This window comes from Impatiens glandulifera, chromosome 2, assembly GCF_907164915.1.
Source record: "Impatiens glandulifera chromosome 2, dImpGla2.1, whole genome shotgun sequence".
NCBI lineage: Eukaryota > Viridiplantae > Streptophyta > Magnoliopsida > Ericales > Balsaminaceae > Impatiens > Impatiens glandulifera.
The window spans coordinates 19,258,648-19,280,162 of NC_061863.1; the positions used below are offsets into that span (position 1 = coordinate 19,258,648).

Sequence of the window (21,515 nt, forward strand, 5' to 3'; positions counted from 1 at the left end):
CATTAAAATTAATCATATAATTTTGTCAATAATATGGTAATATGTAAATTAATCACAACTCAAGAAGTACAAACGTGCAAATATAAATATAGTTTTAATATATATACAATAGAAACTCTATAAAATAATACATTTTGGACTATCCAAATTTATTAATTAAAAGAATTATTAATTAATCGATAAATTAATAATTATTAATTTATATATTAATTAATATTTTATTAATTTATAATAAAATACTTAGTTTACAAACACCTTTAAACTTCCACTTAATTATTGTATTCAATGCATGTACTGTAATATCAAATTAATGGCCCAATTTGAAAGAAACCTTCAATCTCCCACCTTATCATGCTTCTTGTGTTCAATGTATCACTTTATGGACATTAAAAATATTTTCTATATAAACAAGATCAAAATACTGTAGGTTAACACAAACAAATCATACACACAACATGGCTTCCCATCTTAAAAGTGTGAAAAAAACAACAATGACAGACGAGATTCGAAGAGCATCATGCAAGCACAACAAGGATAATCCAAGTCTCACTCAAAATCAATTGCAAGAATGGGTTCATAGTAACTATGGTTTGCAGGTGAGTCAAGCGACAATATCGAATACAGTTAAGCGGTCTTTAGAGTATCTCTCACCTGCTCCCGAAAGAGGCGATGTTAAGCGACACAAACCGACAAAATTTCCTGACCTAGAAAAATCTCTCTATGAATGGATTCTTCAATATCAAGAACATGTGAATATGACAGGTTAACTAATCATCGAGAAGGCGAAAAAGTTCATGAAAGATATGTATCCAGTGGATGCTCCAGACTTTACCTTTTCTATTAGTTGGCTTGGAAAGTTCAAAGCAAGATATGGAATTAAAAGTTTCCGGCGTTTCAGAGAGAGTGGATCTGTTGAAATGGAGGGCATGGAGGAAAAATTAAAATCCATAAGAGACAAAGTTGATCAGTTTGAAATGAAAGACATCTTTAATATGGATGAAACATGTTTGTTTTTTTATTAAAAAAACCAGCCCTATATTTTATTTTATATTTTGTACTTTAGGATATAATTATTTACATGTTTTGATCTTAAACATGTTTGTTTTTTAGACTTCAACTAGATCATTCCATTACAACAATGCAGCTTGAAGGGAAAAAACAAGACAAGGAAAGACTAATTGTTGTTATTTACTGTAATGAGGACGGTTCAGAAAAACTTCCTTTATGGATTATAGGGAAATATGCTAAAGCAAGGTGCTTGAAGAATGTAAACTTGAACAGTCTGAACTGTGAGTACCGTGCTAACAAATGAGCTTGGATGACTGGTGTGTTATTTGAAGAATATGTTCGCCAACTTGATAAAAAAAATGGTTGGAAGAAAAATTCTCTTGATTATGGATAATTGCCCTGCTCATCCAAAAATTATTGAAGGATTACGAAATGTTGAATTATTTTTTTTGCCACCAAACACAACTTCAAAAATTCAACCTTGTGACGCGGGGATCATACGAGCTTTTAAGATGCATTATCGTCGTCGATTTTATAGAAGTCTTTAGAGGGTTATGAATTAGGAGTTCCAAATCCAACAAAAATAAATGTGTTAGATGCAATGAATCTTGCAATTTCAGCATGGACTATGGATGTTCGTGCATATACAATTGCAAACTGCTTTCGTCATTGTAAACTTCGATCAACAGATAATGTGACTTTTGAGAACTCAGATGAAGGTGGTGAAAGCACTCAAGAACTCCAGAATTTGATCAAAGAGTTGGGTTATCGCAATGCAATAGATGCCGAAGATGTTCTGACTTACCCAGAAGAAAATGTAGTTGCACAGTTATTGACTGATGAAGAAATTATTGAAAGCGTTATTGGAATTAATAAAGATGATATCGATGAAGAAGATTGAAAGTTCTATAATGGAGCCCCCTTCGCGAAACGAAGCTATTAAAGCGACAATCACATTGGACAATTGCTTGTTGAGCTATGAGAAACAACACCACAAGTTCTTACCATGCTAAAGAAAATTAGAGACGACATTCAAGGGGAAATTGATTTTAACAAAAAAACAAAAGACAATTGAGTCATTTTTCAAGAAACCTCCATAAATCATTCATGTAATATGATATATATAATGAATTATTAATTTATATTTTATATGGGGTCTAAAGAAATTATCAAAAATGTATTATCTTATAATTTTAGCGAATTATTAATTTAGCACTCTATCCCCGAGTTGGGACCAACCAAAAATATTATCTTAGAGAATTTATTAAATAATCAAGTATTAATTTATTGAGTTTCTACTGTAATTAAACTAAAATTTTGAATTTACTCTTTTTACTTAAATTTAAATTATTATTTGTTAAGAAATTTTATGATATTACATATTTAGTGACACATTTCAAAGCTCTTAATTTTCAATTGTAAACCTATTTTTTCTTTCAGTAAAAGTCAAATTAGAATAGCATTGAATTCGATAATTAAATTTCACAAATAATTTTAAATTTTTTTTTGTGTATCTATGAATTAAGATGCTTAAAGTAATTGTAAACAATATGTATAATACTCTCAAAACTGTCGTCACCTCCCACTTTTACAAGACATTTATGAACCACAATAGTATTGATGGTTAAAACTTAGGTGATAATCAATTATTACCGTCATATTGTTTTTCAGTTGATAAAGTCTAGATTATTGACACAGGTCATTTTAACCCTTGGTAAAGCCTAGATTATTATCGATGTATCAATCTATATTCTCTTCTCAATGGCGATGGGAAGGATGTCCCTTCGGTAATAGTCTTTTAGAAAAGGATCAAATTCATTATTGTGGTACTTTTTTTTATGTGTAATTGAGTATTGTCAACAATATCCCTTATAACTTAAAAACAAAATTGAAAGTTAAAATTATGTATATTTGGTATATGATTCAAATTTAAAGAGTATTGGTTGACAATTTCTCTTACTTAGCATGATGGAGAACAATAGAGGTATTTGTTCATAGAGAGAATTGAAGAAACACACGTTTATTGAGGAATGTTCATGAAATCGTGAAAATGGTCACTTTGTGGAGTGAAAATGCTAATGTTAATTATAATGTTAAGTGGTTGGATGTTATTGATTTTTTTTAATAATGAAATAAAAGTGCGTAAACTTTAAATTTGAATATGACCACGCGAGTCCACGCGAGTCCACGCGAGAGGAGCATAGTTCTACGAATGCACAAGAGGATGACATCAAAATCAGCGTCAATTGGAAACCGAATTCTATTTTATTTTTTATGATGTTATCTTTGAATTTTTTATATATACATGATTGGTTTGTGAGTTCCTCTTCCATTTTAATTGTTGTTTTTGTATGATTTTTAATTTTCCTACAAATGAACAAGCTCCAGTTATGACACTGAAACTCAATGAGTATGGACACAGTTGTCATCCTAGAAGCATATATATATTATTATGCTCACTTTCTTAGTTGTTGCCCTTCCACAATTTCTTACACAATCATTAATCTTTTTTGTGGGATGATATAAATGCTGCCATTATTTTATTAAATATTTATGGTTACACCTGATAATGCCAGCCAACTTATGCCCACTTAATTTAAGTGCTTTAATTTAGCTACCTCATTTTATTCTTCACTTTTTTTATTATAATTTTATTTTATTTTGATAAATCAATTATCTGTAGTAACTTTCTCTTTAGTTCACAATGGAGCAGGAATGTTTTTATCATTCTCGTCTTAACCTATTTTGATTTTTTACTACCATTCCCGTCCCCGTTTGGTTTCAAGGAATCTTCGTGAGGCACCGCTATACCATATTATAAAAAAAAAAACAGTTCTTTCATACCATTAAAACATATATTTTAATATTATTTATTGTAATACATTAAAAATTAGGAAAATGACCTGAATTATCCATGGCATCGTTGTTGAGGATCTCCTCTGTTGTAAACCATGGTACATTAGGAATATGTCCATCCATATTTGTTGGGTCATTAGTCTGAATATTATCTTTTTCACCGTCACTATTACTTGTTGAATCCGAGTCCTCTGCATTATAATCAATATCACTTCCATCGCTTTCCATCTCTGGGTTTGAATTAAATCCATTAGCTTCACTTAAATTGCAAAGTGCATTAAATTTTGTCACTCCATCATTAATAATTTCTTCCATCTGAATTTGTTTTGACTCATGAAAACTTGACGAGAAGTCAATTCTTGTTTCATTAGTTTGATTAGGACCAGCATTAGTATATTGTATTTGAAAAAGATAATAATCACCATAATTAGAGTAATTGCCTCGTTTGTTTGATTAGGATCATAATGAAGATATATATAGACAGTCTCACACATTATTTTTATTATTTATCAAAAAATATTGAAAAGACAACATAATAAATTTTTTTACAAAACTATTCAATATTGTAAAAAGACAAACATTAAAATTTTTTGACTAAACTATTCATGATAAAAAAAATTATTATAAAAAGACAAAACAATAATGAAAAAGTTGACAAAATTACTCAAGACAATACATGACAAAGTTGATAAAAATTTATTGTGAAAATATATAATAATTAAAAGTTGACAAAACTATTCATAATAAAAGATAACACATGACAAAGTGATAAAAATTTGTTGTGAAAAAATATCACAATGAAAAAGTTGACAAAACTACTCAATAAAAGACAACATATTAAAAGTTGATAAAAAAATTGTTATGAAAAGATATCACAATAAAAAAAATTGACAAAACTACTCTAATAAAAGACAACACATTAAAGGTTGATAAAATTTTGTTGTGAAATTATATCACAATGAAAAAGTTCAAAACTATTCTAATAAAAAATAACACATTAAAAGTTGATAAAAAAAATTATTTTGAAAAGATATCTCAATTAAAAAATTGATAAAACTACTTATTATAATAAAAGACAAGACAAAACAAAGTTGAAAATTTTACAAAAATAATTGAAATGTAAATATAAATATAAATATAAATATAAATATAAATATAAATATAAATATAAATATAAATATATATATATATTAAAATATAAATAATCAAATTTATAAAAAAAACAAATAATAATTTAAATTATATACCCAAGTATAAATAATCAAATTTTTAAAAATAATAATTTAAAATATATAACAAAAATTTAGTTTATACAAATTATAATTTAAATATATGAAATTTATAAAAATAATAATTTTAAATATATATATATATATAATGAATTTTAAATTTAATAAAAAAAAATGAGTTTGAATATTAAATTAAGTTAATTTGAGAATGCACGAATAAATGGATTAATTTTAGAAGTTGAATGTTAAATCAGGTTAGTTTGAGAAATGGTTCGATGTTCCTCTGTATTCGTTCATTAATCCGAACCAACTTACCAAACATTATCTTTTCAACCCGAAAAAAATAAAAATAAAAAGACTTTTCTATTTATTTCATTCTTTTTTTACCACTTACTCTCCAAAAATAACAAAAATAAAATAAAAAAATAAATCTTAGATAAATATAAATGGTATTAAAAAATAAGAAATGTGTTTATTTCGAAGATCCATAAATAAAAGTAATATATTTATATCACCTAAATAAAATAAGATTTATTATATGAATTCCAATCTCGAAAATAAATACTATTTCTATTTGAGAACTATCATTTAAAATTGGAATTTCATGTTTTATCCTATGCACATTTTACTTGATGTAGACTTAGATGAGGTCCAGACACATATGTCATACCTAAATAAATGAAAGGAATACCTAAATGAATATTATTTGAGTCACATTATAGGAATGAAGATTATCTAAGCCTAGACATATGTTAGGATATGAATTTCTTTTAGCTTAGATGAATGATGGGTGGATGTAAGATTTTAAATAAAAATATAAAATATTGTATTTAATAATAGCGATAATTTATAATAGAGACTCTCATAACAGTGCAAAATAATATATAGTCAATCACTGAACTCGTATATGATTATTTCATTTGCATTCGGATGCAAAAATATTATTTTTCGTATTTTAGGAGAGAAAATTGAGTGGTTCAACAAAAAAAAATAAAAATTAAAGATTGACTAATGAATTTTTATAATTATAAAAATAGGCTTTTTGTTAGATACATAAAAAGGAAAACCCCTAAATATGGTCGACTTTAATTCCAACTTCTAAACCATTTAAAATAAAGTAAAACATCGCAATTTTCTAGAACTCAATAATCTTAACTTTTGTCAACAAAAAATTCAATGCATTGGAACCAAACTTTTCAATGTTGACAGTTCACCAGATTTTGAGAATTTGTGACACTAATAAATGAGTTTTTTCATTTCATAAGGACTTGTTCCATTCCATATATCCTCTTTAAATCATCTATCAATCAAACATTCTTATCAACAATTTATTTTTATCTATTACATTTCTTAATTAAAATATTCTATTAATTTTAAATTTACTTTCAAAAAATATATTTTTCAATATCAACTTATTATTCATAATTATTTTTTTTAAAGAAATGATTTATAGAGAATTTGAGAGAGACAATGAGTAAAAAATAACGTGACGAAGTCATTGACTAAAAAAGAATAAAATTTCTCAACCAATAATTTGATGGAACACTCTCACATTCCAACCTCCAATTTCTCTTTCCCAGTCACTCATTTTTTTCTAATTCAATTTATTTTTTTTAGCACTAGTTTGTTCTATATTTTTATAAAATTTATTATTTTAAAATTTTTTTAATTTAAATGTTTTTTTTCTTTTTTTCAACTCTAATTAGATTTTTTCTGTATATATAAACAATACATCAAATTAAAATCAAATCTAGCCTAAAATTAAATTTAATACAAAATAATATTATTTTTGTAATTTAAATGTATCTATTTTGTATCTCTTCTTATGTAGTACGTGGTATAAGTTATATAATGTATAAGTTGTATAGATGTATAAATTGTAACTTGGTATAAATAATATATGATAGTATAAATTGTATATGTTATTGATGTTTGGTATAAATTATAAGAAATGATATAAGTTGTATATAGTATAAGTTATATAAATATTAATTTAAAATTTTAATTATTATTATTATTATTTTATATTTATTTATATTATAAATAATATTGTTTATTATTATAAATGATGATTATTTAATTTAAATATTATTGATAATTGTAATAAAATAAAATAATTATTTATAATATAAGTAAATATATAAAATTATTATTATAAAAATAAATAAATATTTTTTAATTAAAATAATAAACTATTTAAAAATATATATATTAAAAATAATTAAATATAATAATAATAAAATTAAATAAAATATATTTAATATATTATATAATAATAAGTTATATATAATATTAAAAAAGGTTATAATGAGAAATTAAAAATTAATTGATATAAGAAAAGTGTTATACTCTAGTTATAATTTTATACCAAATATGATATATAAATTATATAAAGGTATCAAAATAGCCTCTATAAAAAAAAGAGAGTCTTCCTTGGGAAAGATCGTTCGCGACCACAAAGATCAAGAAATTTGCTCAGTCGTGACTCAAGTAAATAAATCGAGGACTGGCCAATGGTGAAGATCTCTAACAACAACAGCTAAACGTTCTACAAAGTCGAACATCATCTTACTGCTCCTGTCTTCAAAGGTTTCAAAAACAGAAATAGGGTAATCTTCACTGAAATATGTTTCAATCCCATATCCCGCCTCTGAAGAATCTGGTATAACCACTAAGAAACCCAACAGCGTAAGGCACATGAACATATAAAATTCTAATAAAATACCATTTTAAAAAAATATTATACCCTTTTATACTCTATACTAAACCCATCTTATCCACAACAGAAAAAGACAAAGGAGGAGGGATAATTGAGGCTATTAAAGAAAGAGGGAAAAAAAGTGAAAAGAAAATAGGACTGAAGAGAATGAGAAAATAGTATTTCTAACTGGTACATTTTTTAAATAATTAAATTAATATCAGAAAAGATTAGAATCAAATTGTTTGAATAATTTTAATTGTTTTCAAATAAACTGAAACCAAAGCTCTGAGATGGAACTCATAAGTCATAAATAGAATGACCCAATATTGAATTGGTAAGTTGTCATTGGAGTGGGTTGAAAATCTCTTTAACTAATACTAGAAAAAAAAAAACATAAGTGTATTAAAATAAAATGAAATTAAATTTGTTTAAGATACCAGAATCTTAGAGTTTGTTTGATGTTTAATTATTTTAGATTTTTATTGGGCTTCTTTGAAAAAACAATTATTTGATAAAGAAAAAAAAAGTTATTTGAGTTTTTTTTAAATTGATTGAATTTAAATTTTATAAAATACTGTAATTAATGATTTAAATTATTGAATAAAAAAAGGAAAAAAAAAAGTGAGCAAATGAGCTCATTAGATTTACTACTCATATGATGGTTAATTTGAGATTTGTATAACTTTTGGAAAGTATTGAATTAAGGTCAAAATTGTTAATTGAAAATTATATATAACTAAGGTTGTTAGGTGTATGCACAAGAAAATTATTATGTCATTTATATGTTAATAGTTGGCTGACAATGTGGTCCAAATAATTTTTTTTTTGAGTTATTATTATGTAAGTTTTTATTTTTTTTCAATGTTATCGTGATTAAATTATCAATAAATAAATATTATTATTTTTTAGAAAAACGGTTAAAACTATTTCATTAAAATTCCAAAAGTGGGAGGGTAAAAAATAAAAAATAGACAAACTCTAGCTATGATTAAAGGATGACAATCAATCGAACCTAAATATTTGATGAGTAACAATCAAACATACAAGAAATAGAGATTACAAATTGTATCAAATCGTAATTATCTCAATCATAATTTTTATTTCCATACCAACATGTTGTTTCAATGGGTTGTCCTCCTCTTTGTTGTTTTTGGCACAATTAGAATCCCACATCGGAAGATGATGAGAGTGAAAGAAGTTTCTTAGCATATAAAAGAAATTATATTCACAATTAGAATAAATCCCACAATGGAAGATGATGAGAGTTGGGGAAGTTTCTTAGTGTATAAAAGAAACTCTCCCCTCTTTAGTTTATTGCACCCAAATTTGTATCTTCTTCCTTATTAATTGATAGCCTTAGTGCTCGGAGATGTAGGCAACATTTTGGCCGAACTTCGTTATCTAATTCTGTTAGTATTCTTTCAGTTTGTTTTTATTCTTTTGTGTTTCTGTCAGAGTTTTTCCCAACAAGTGGTATCAGAGCCGAAGGTTCGTCCTTGGCATGGTGGAGTCTTCAAAAGGGGCGTCAACTCCTTCGTCATCTTGGACGAGGGCACCGATGTCGAATTTGAAGTTTTCGGTGGAGATCTTTGATGGAACTAGGCATTTCGGCATGTGGCAAGGTGAGGTTTTAGATTGTCTTTTTCAGCAGGGTCTAGATGTTACTATTGAGGTCGGAAAGGCAGATGGTATAGAAGAAAAAGAGTGGAGTATCATGAATCGGTTGGCGTGCGGAACAATTCGATCATGCCTGTCTAGAGAACAGAAGTATGTTATGAAGATTGAAACTTTTGCACAGAAACTGTGGCAAGCATTGGAAGATAAATTTATAAAGAAGAGTGGTCAAAATAAGCTCCTTATGAAGAAGCAACTGTTCCGGTTTGATTACCAATTATGTACTACTATGAATGAGCATATAACTAAGTTTAATGAATTAGTAGCAGATCTGTTAAATCTTGACGTTAAGTTTGAGGATGAAGATCTTGCGTTGATGTTGCTATCGTCCCTTCCTGATGAATTTGAACACTTAGAAACAACGTTACTTAATGGGAAAGGAAATATTTCTCTTGATGCTGTAAGTTCTGCTTTATATAGTCATGAATTGAGAAAGCAAGATAAAAGGAAAAGCAAAGTAGGTACAGTAAATGAAGCATTGATGGTCAGGGGCCGTCAGCGGAGCAAATCAAAAGGTAAAGGAAGAAGATCTGAAAGTAGAGTTGCCAAAGATGAATGTGCTTTCTGTCGTGAGAAAGGACATTGGAAGATTAACTGCCCAAAGTTGAAGAAGAAAGAGAAAGATTCTGAAGATGCGAATGTTACAGAAAACAAATGTGATGTAGATTTAGAATACTCTTTATCGATGTCACACACAACATCACATCCTGATGCGTGGATATTGGACTCAGTCTGCACTTATCATATGACACCAGTTCGAAAGTGGTTCTTTGACTTTAAGGAGCTAGATGGTGGAGTTGTTTACATGGGAGATGCTAATACATGTAAAATAAAGGGGATAGGTTCAATCAAGCTGAGGAATGATGACGGATCCACCAGAATTATTAGAAATGTTCGGTACATACCGAATATGAAAAAGAATCTCATTTCTTTGGGGGCCTTTGAGTCGAAAGGCTTACATGTGAAATTGGAAAATGGAGTTCTTAGGGTAATATCTGGAGCGCTAGTGATGTTAAAAGCTATCAGGAAGAGTAATAATAACTTGTATTATTATCAAGGTAGTACAATTAATGGGACATCATGTGTATCAACTTCCGGGAGCAGTAAGGAATTAGAGGCAACAAAATTATGGCATATGCGATTGGGGCATGCTGGTGAGAAATCTATGCAAACTCTTGTCAATAAAGGATTGTTGAAAGGTACAAAAGTTTGTAAGTTAGATTTTTGTGAACATTGTATTCTGGGAAAACAAAGGCGAGTAAAATTTGGCACTGCTATGCATAATACCAAGGGTATTTTGGACTATGTGCACTCAGATGTCTGGGACCTGCCAAGACTCCTTCTCTTGGAGGTAGACATTACTTTGTTACTTTTGTTGACGATTTTTCCAGAAGAGTATGGGTGTTTACGATGAAGAACAAATGTGAAGTGTTTGAGATTTTTCTTAAATGGAAAACTCAAGTTGAAGACGAGACAGGAAGAAAGATCAAAATTCTCCAGATTGATAACGGTGGAGAATACAAGAATGATCCATTCCAGAAGTTATGCCAAGAGTGTGACATAGTTCGACACTTCATAGTTAGAAAAACACCACAACAAAATGGAGTATCGGAACGTATGAACATGACATTGGTGGAGAAAGTTCAATGTATGTTGTCTAATGCTGGGTTAGATAGGAAATTTTGGGCAGAAGTTGTGTCATACGCTCAACATTTGGTAAATCGCCTACCATCATCTACACTTGGTGGCAAGACTCCATTAGAGGTATGGTCTGGAAAACCTGCAACTGATTACGATTTTTTGCATATTTTTGATTCTACTGCATATTATCATGTAGTTGAATCAAAGTTGGATCCACGAGAAAAGAAGGCTATTTTTATGGGATTTAATACCAGAGTTAAAGAATATCGCCTTTGGTGTTTGGATGCAAAGAAAACCATTATCAGAAAAGATGTTACTTTTGATGATTATTCAATGTTGAATAAGGTAATACCAGACAAGATTGATTGTACTCCGCAACAGATGGAGTTTGAGAAGATAAAGATAAGCCCAACTAGAAGTGACTCTCCGGCGATAGACGAAGAGTTAAATGTGGAAGAGTTTCTGACCCAAGAACCTTCAGAACAACGTGAATCAATTGCTGTAAACAGGCCAAGACGAGTTACTCAAAAACCAGGTCGGTTTATTGACATGGCGACCTATGCACTTCTAGTCGTAGATGATGTTCCATCCACCTTTTCAGATGTCAGTCGAAGTACTGAAAATAGAAAAATGAGAGGTGTTATGGAAGATGAGATGCAATCTCTTCAGAAGAATGAGACATGCAAGTTGACGCATCTACGAAAAGGGAAGAAATCTATTGGTTGTAAATGAATCTCTGCTAAGAAAGAAGGATTTCCTGAAAAGTTTGATGTTCGCTACAAGGCAAAATTGGTAGCTAAAGACTATGCTCAGAAGGAAGGAGGTGATTATAATGAGGTACTTTCTCCTATTTTTAAACACTCTTCCATTGGAATTTTGTTGGCCTTGGTAGCGCAGATGAATTTGGAGCTAGCTCAACCAGATGTGAAGACCGCAGACATACACGGTCATTTGAACGAGGAAATCTACATTTATCAACAAAATGGATTCAAAGTTGCTGATAAATAAAAATTGGGTTTGCAAGTTGAACAAATCATTGTACAAGTTGAAGCAATCGTCGAGACAATGGTACAAGCAACTTGACAAGTTTATGATGGAGCACAAGCACACAAGAAGCATATTCAGTTCATGTGTGTATTTGCGGAAATTGCAAGATGAGTCTTACATCTATCTACTCTTGTACGTTGATGATATGTTGATAGCATCAAAGAGCCATTATAAAGTTGATAAATTGAAGGCTCAATTGAGTAGAGAGTTCGAGATGAAAGACATGGGGAAAACCAAATCTAATTGTTTAGATTTGGTAAACATCTTCCGCGTTTGAGTCGGCGCTGAAGAGCGCCAATTGGAAGCACTGAAGGTTTATTTTTAATATTGAAGATTAGTATTTGGATATTGTGCCAAGGTGGAGATTTGTTGTTTTTGGCACAATTAGAATCCCACATCGGAAGATGATGGGAGTGAAAGAAGTTTCTTAGCATATAAAAGAAATTATATTCACAATTAGAATAAATCCCACATCGGAAGATGATGAGAGTTGGGGAAGTTTCTTAGTGTATAAAAGAAACTCTCCCCTCTTTGGTTTATTGCACCCAAATTTGTATCTCTTCTTTCTTATTAATTGATAGCCTTAGTGCTCGGATATGTAGACAACATTTTGGACGAACTCCGTTATCAAATTCTGTTAGTATTCTTTCAGTTTGTTTTTCTTCTTTTGTGTTTCTGTCGAGGTTTTTCCCAACACTCTTCCCCTTTCATTTGCAATGAAAGGGGATGAACTGAATAGGTTGATAGATATTGTTTATTCTCATTTTGATTTCTTTTTTATATGAACCCATTCTGATTTAATAGAAAAAATTATTCTTCAAGATTTCCGGGCTCTTCACATTGTTGTTCTAAATTTGAATTTCTAGATCATTGTCTTTATTTCCTTCATCTTCAACTTTGAAATCCTCAACAACTTTGGATTCCTCTGTATTAACCTTGAAATTCCCTTCTTCCTCTTAATTATCATGAGTATCTTCTTCTTTGTTTTTATCAACAACCACTTCAACTTGATTTGATTGTGATTCTCAACTATCTATTCACTATGATTAGGTTGAGGTTCCACCTCCTTCTTCGCACTGTTTTCTTCTTATACAGAGTTTTTTATCTTATATTTCATGTTCTTTAACAACATTTTGCTCTTTAATTATAGGCATCTCTATTTCATTTTCCTACATATTTATTTTCTGAACTTTATGAATTTTTTGATTTTCTTCCTTAGACAAATCACATTTTGAGCTTGCATGTTGGAAGGTATTGCAGAAAGAGCATTTGTATGACCACCACTCATAATTGATTTCCATGATAGTAGGTTTTTCTTTTTTGTCTACTACTGTCATACTTTTCGGTAGTGTATTTCTATAATGCACCTCAATACTAATTCTAGCAAATGATATGTGCTCTCCTCCTTTAGTAATTGTGTCCATGTATAATGATCTACTCAATAAACCTACAAAATAACTAAGAGCTTCAGAATTATACATATGTACAGGTATATTCTAGAACTTAAATCATATCTGTGTAGTTTCATTTGTGTTACTCAATAGGTTCGAGTTTTCAAACCATTTTTCCAACTTCAGTTGAATCCTATATATGTATGCCCATTTCCTAAAATTTTCTCCAGATTATATCCCTTCTTGAATTTAAGGAAATGTAGATCATGGACATTTGCTGAAATCTTCTCTTACTATTTTCCTTCCCATTGTTTCAACAGTGCCTCTTTAGTAATTGTGAATGATATTCTATTTTTTCTGTGTAATTTTACACAACTACATTTTCTCATTCCTTTATACAGTTTTACTCTACTTCAATAGACAATTTAAATTCAAATAAAGAATTCAATACCTCCACTTTTGTCTATGTATTGCCCAAGTAGATTTTCCTTTAATAGGCATAATCTTCTTTCTTTTTTGCATTGTTGTTTTTTCATATTACATTAGTTTTCCATATTTAGTTGCTCCTGATAGTATATGACATAGATTTGGGAGCCTTCGTCAGCTCCTTCATTGTAGCAACTGACCATTGAACGATTTCTTCATATTCTTATTTTTCAGTAGATTCTAGTCTTGAAGATAGTGGATGTTGAGTTGAATTGTAATCTGTCGTGATTTCTCCTTATTAATGAAAATTTCTCCCCTTTTGGCATGCATAAGGAGCTTTGTAATCTGATTCTTAAGCCCAAACAGATTAACTCTTTCATTATAGCGTATCTTCCAAGCTCTTTCATTATCCCCAATTCCCATATTTTTCTGTAATATTTTCTACAATAATTTTTCCAATAGCTTACTTATGTTGTTATCCTACTGTTCTTTGTTGAATTCTTCAACAATTCTTTCAATTTCTTTGATTATTGATTTATTAATTCATTTCAGTACAAACAACCTGACTTCTTTATATTTATTACTTTTATTCTTTCCCTTTCCCATGAAGACACAAACAGAGTAATAGAACAAAGTTATTACAAAAATCCTAAGAGATGATCACAGATAAACCACTGGTCAATCTTAGTCAACCTCTCTTTTACTCTCATTTCAATAAATCAACAACCAATATCAATTGATCACATATCTCATATCCAACGTCAAATAAATCACTAACCACCAACATACTTCCATTTCATGACCTCACACTTTCAAATGCTCGTCAAACCAACCATTAATTCCAACTTCACACTCGTCAAACCATCCGACACCCGACCTCCATCTTATGAACTCACACTTTCAAATGCTCGTCAAACCAACCACTAATTCTGACCTCACACTCGACAAACCAACCACCACCCGACCTCCATCTCGTGACCTCACACTTTCAAATGCTCATCATACCAACCAGTAATTTTGACCTCACACTCGACAAACCACCCATCACCTGACCTCCATCACGTGATCATCCATCTTATGACCTCACACTTTCAAATGCTCGTCAAACCAACCACTAATTCCGACATTTTACTTGACAAACCACCCACCACCCGATGTCCATCTCGTGACCTGACACTTTCAAATGTTCGTCATACCAACCAGTAATTCGACCTCACACTCGACAAACCACCCACCACTCGATCTTTATCTCGTGACCTCACAATTTCAAATGCTCGTCAAATTAACCACTAATTCTGACCTCACGCTTTCAGATGGCTATCATTTGTTTAAAAGTTGCGTCACCATATATTATAGTCAAGAATACATTCTTAAAAATATAAATGTGCATGTTTTGGGATTCGAACCTTGGCTTAAGCATTAAATATGAACATTTAAACCGCTACACCACTTATGATTGTTGATATAATTTTATTATTTTGTGTATGTATATATACTTTGTATTTAATATTTATTACCAATTACTTAATTTTTATATTAACATGAAAATTATTTATCCTCATCAAGAAAATATTATATATGTATATATATATATGATGAGATAAAAATGTATCATACAAGATAAAATATATTTATATAAAATTAATGATAAAAAATAATATAATATATATAAAGTACCACCACCCGACATTCATCTCGTGACCTCACACTTTCAAATGTTTGTCAAACCAACCATTAATTCTAACCTCACACTCGACAAACCATCCACCACTCGACCTCCATCTCGTGACCTCACACTTTCAAATGTTCGTCAAACCAACCACTAATTTTGACTTCACACTAGACAAACCACCTACCACCCGACCTCCATCTCATGACCTCACACTTTCAAATGCTTGTAATACTAACCAATAATTCCAATTTCACACTCGACAAACCACCCACCACCCGACCTTCATCTCTTTCAAAAGTATATGCATTTATAACCCAAAAAAAATTGTTTATATCTTGATTTAATATTAATATAGATAATTTTTTTAGATGATATATCGTAAGGATATATATATATATATATATTAATGGAAAACAAATTTTAATTAAGAAAGAGAGAGTAGGAGAGAAGAGAGATAAAATACCTAATGATGTGGATATGGGTGGGTCGGTACGATATACCTTAATGTTTTATTCATACCTTATACCTTACCGAAAATTTTGGTATACAAAAAATCCATACCTTTACCTTACCTTCATTTTGGTATAACTTGATTTCGGTATACCTTAATTTCGGTATGGTATCGGTATTATATCTTTGATACCTAAAAAACATATTAAATTAAAAAAAAATCAATCTCATGGTAAGATAGAAATTGTATATATTGAATAATATTTTAGTATAATTATATTTTGATATTATTCAAAAAAAAAATATATTTTATAATTAAATTAATATCAAATCTATTTAATTATTTCCTTATAAATATTATATATATATATATTATATTTTAATTTATAAATACTATTTCGGTATTTCGGTATATCTCGATATACCGAAATTTTAAAAATCCCATACCTTTACCGTACCAATAATTTTGGTATCGGTACCTAGGGGTGAACAAACGGGTAAACCCAACCCGTATTACCTAACTCATATTCAACCCAAATTAAATTTACCCAATCCATAACCAACCCATATTATTTACTAATATGGGTTGGATATGGATTGTGTTAGGTATTGGGTTGGGTAACCCAAATTATTTTTATTTTATTTTTTCATTTAATATGTATTTGACTCATTTAATAATTTTTTATTCGTTTAACACGTTTTTGACATGTTTAACATGTTTTCCATATTTTTCACGTTTTTGGCACGTTTAACACGTTTTTGACACGATTAATATGTTTTCACATGTTTAACACGTTTTTGGCATGTTTAACACATTTTTGACACATTGAATACGTTTTTCATGTTTTGAGCATGTTTAACATGTTTTTAACACGTTTGACATATTTTTCACGATTATGACACATTTAACATATTTGGACACATTTTCATATTTTTGGCACGTTTAACATGTTTTCACGTTTTTCATATTATTGACACGTTTAACACGTTTTTAACATATTTAACACGTTTTTTTACACGTTTTCACGTTTTTGGCACGTTTAACATGAGCCAAAAACATGTTAAACATGTCAAAAACGTGTTAAACGTGCCAAAATGTGTAAACATGTTAACATGTGAAAAACGTGTCAAATATGTTAAAAATGTGTTAAACATATCAAAAACCTGAAAAACATGTTAAACATGTGAAAAACATGTCAAACGTGTTAAACATATCAAAAACGTGTTAAACGTGTTAAAATGTCAAAATGTGTTAAACGTGCCAAAAACGTGAAAACCGTGTTAAACTTATCAAAAAACGTGTTAAATATGTCATACACGTTTTAAACGTGCCAAAACGTGAAAAACATGTTAAACTTGTCAAAAACATGTTAAACATATCAAAAACGTGTTAAACGTGACAAAACGTGAAGAACATGTTATTAGTGTGAAAACGTGTTAAACATGTCAAAAACGTATTAAACGTGCTAAAAACGTGAAAATGTTAAAAATGTGTGAAAACGTGTTATAATTGTGAAAACGTGTTAAAAATATTAAAAACGTGTTAAACATGTGAAAAAATGTGTTACAAATGTGAAAAACGTGTTCGACTTAAAGTTAGAAAATGATTAGTTTATTAATAATAGAGAATCAAATTAAATTTATATAATTTGGGTAATTTGGGTAACCTTAACCCAGCTCAAACTAAACCCAACTCATACTCAACCCAACCCAATTAACCAACCCAAATTAATATTTTGGGTTTGGGTTAGGGTTGAGTTTGGGTAAACCCAAATTATGCTCACCCCTATCGGTACCATACCTTACCTTTTTCAGTATATCTTAAAAATCGATATTTTCGATAAATTGTGGTACAGTATTTTCGATATACTTATAATATCGGTAATTTTACCCACCCTTAGATGTGGATTATATACCTGTCGACGTGGATTAATATGGTTTTGTTAATTTTAAGCATTATTATATATATTTAATGATGAAAAATAATATAATATATATAAAGTACCACCACCCGACATTCATCTCGTGACCTCACACTTTCAAATGTTTGTCAAAACAACCATTAATTCTAACCTCACACTCAACAATCAACCCACCACCCGACCTCCATCTCGTGACCTCACACATTCAAATGTTCTCTAAACCAACCACTAATCCCCGACCTCAAACTATACAAATAACCGACCACCCGACCTCCATCTCATGACCTCATACTTTCAAATGATCGTCATACTAACCACTAATTCTGACATCACACTCGACAAACTACCTACCACCCAACCTTCATCTCGTGACCTTACTTTCAAATGCTCGCCAAACCAACCATTAATTTCGACCTCACACTTTCAGATGTCTATCATTTGTTTAAAAGTTGCACCACCATATATTATAGTTAAGAATATATTCTTGAAAATATAAATTTGCATGTTTTGATATTCGAATCCTAGTCTTAAGCATGAAATTTGAACACTTAAACCACTAGACCACTTATGATTGTTGAAATAATTTTATTGTTTTGTGTATGTATATTTAATATTTATCATTTAGTTATTTTTTATATTAATATAAAAATTATTTATACTCATAAACAAAATATTATATATATATATATATATATATATATATATATATATATATATATATATATATATATATATATATATTGAGAGAAAAAATGTATGATAAAAGATAAAATGTATTTATATAAAATTAATGATGAAAAATAATATAATATATATATATAATGTAACAAATAAATATAAAATTGTGAAGGTAGACGCATTTATAACCATATAAAATTGTTTATATATATATATATATATATATATATATATATATATATATATATTATATATATAAATTATGAAAGTATGAGCATTTATAAAGAAAAAAATTGTTTATAATTTGAATTAATATTAATATAGATAATTTTTTAAATGATATAGGATAAATATATATATTTATATATATTAATAGAAAATAAAATTTAATTAAGAAATCAAGAGAGTATGAAAATGAAAATATTTAATGATGTGAATTATATACTTGATAACATGAATTAATGTGGTGTTTGTTACCTTAAAATATTATTATTATATATATTATATTAATATTTAATTATTTAATAAAATAAAAATTAAATTAAAGGCGATGTCAGTGTCTCAGTGATGTAATCTCCTCCATCAAATAGTTTATCCCATTGAAATAAAAGTTTGATAACCACCCACTTTGAATAAAAATGAAAGAATCATGATGGTGTGATGTGATTCTAGTTTTCCTATCTATATATATATATATTATTTATAAAATAAATATATATTTATATTTATATTTATATTTGAGTGATATTGACAAGTGTTAAAATTTAAAATAAATAAAAACTTTAAGAGGTAATCCATATATGAATGGTTATCGCCTTTTAACTTAATATTTTTTTAAATGAGAATCGAATAGGTATCTTATGTATTAACTCTTAAACTTGAACTACTCAAGTAAGTTAAAAAAATGTTAATGATATTAATATATAATTCATATTAAAATGTTTATAAAATTAGGTATGAATATAATTTATGTTGTATTCAGATTTAAATTTGCATTTTAATAAAGAAATTTATTCAAATTGATAACCCTCTAGTTCTTATGATCTCAATATATGATTTATCCAAATTTTGGAATGTGTCGTTTTATTTTGTCAAGAAAATATTTTTGAGTTTTCAGTTCACACTAGATACATCAACAATTGTTCCAAAACGCATGTTTAGACTTATCTCAAATTTTGATCTTTATATATAAAAGGAAACCCTAACACTTAGGGTTGTTACTCATACTAGTATGTATCCTGTGCATTTGTACGAGTAATAATAATATAAAAAACTGTGAAAAAAATATTACGATAAAATTTTTATGGGCGGGTCAACCCACAATTCGACCCAATTATTCATTTACTCTCACATATATCCAAATTAACCACAGCTCTCGACTCGGCAATCCGGACACTTTAAAAATTAAGCATCATTATATATATATATATATATATAGATTAGTTAGTTAAAAAGTTGAACTTATATTGTTAAAATGTCACACGTTTATCAAATTTTGGGTTGAATTTAAAATATAAAGTGTTATTAGCCTAGTTGGTTAAAAGGTTGTACTTGTTTTGTTAGGTTGCAAGTTCAAACCATACCTATAGCATTTTTAATTTTATTTTTAACCGTTTTAAATTTATGGGCGGGTCAACTCACAATCCGACCCAAGTATCCATTTACTCTCACATTTATTCAAATTAAGCACAGCTCTCGACCCGGCAATCCGAACACTTTAAAAATTAAGCATCATTATATATATAGATTAGTTAGTTAAAAAGTTGAACTTATATTGTAAAAATGTCACGCGTTTATCAAATTTTGGGTTGAATTTGAAATATAAAGTGTTATTAGCCTAGTTGGTTAAAATGTTGTATTTGTTTTTTTAGGTTGCAAGTCTGAACCATACCTATAGCATTTTTAATTTTATTTTTAACCGTTTTACGTTTATGGGCGGGTCAACCCACAATCTGACCCAATTATCCATTTACTCTTACATATATTCAAATTAACCACAGCTCTCGACCCGGCAATCCGGACACTTTAAAAATTAAGCATCATTATATATATATATATATATATATATAAATATATATATATATATATATATATATATATATAGATTAGTTAATTAAAAAGTTAAACTTATATCGTTAAAATGTCACGCGTTTATCAAATTTTGGGTTGAATTTAAAATATAAAGTGTTATTAGCCTAGTTTGTTAAAAGGTTGTACTTGTTTTGTTAGGTTGCAAGTTTGAACCATACCTATAGCATTTTTAATTTTATTTATAACCGTTTTAAATTTATGGGCGGGTCAACCCACAATTCGACCCAAGTATTCATTTACTCTCACATATATCCAAATAAACCACAGCTCTCGACCCGGCAATCCGGACACTTTAAAAATTAAGCATCATTATATATATATATATATATAGATTTCTAACGTCTATACAAAGCATGTCAATTCATTCAACCCCATTAATTTGTTGTAAATGTTGATTCCCTAACATTGTTCATATTTAAAATAAGTTTGATTTTGTCAGGAAATATTTTGATCAAAATGAGATATAAGAAGACTATTTTAGTATAAAGATAAAAAAATTCATTTCATTTCTATTCAGATTTATTTTTGTGATCAAAGTCTATGTTTTGTTTTCCAAATACATGGGACGGACCCAAGATTCAGTGGTGGGTGGGCGTAAATAAATAACGAGAAAAATTTGAATAAAACGAGTAAATAAATGTAAGTTTTATCATTTTTTTAATAATTAAATAAACAAAATAGTGAATTTTATTAAAAAATAATAATTAAAAGTTAGGAAATAATATCACA

General features: G+C 28.8%; 1 pseudogene; it reads left to right on the top strand.

The window, feature by feature from the left end:
• The first annotated feature begins 325 nt into the window (after positions 1-325).
• Positions 326-2,087, top strand: LOC124923619 (annotated as a pseudogene).
• Positions 2,088-21,515: the final 19,428 nt, after the last annotated feature.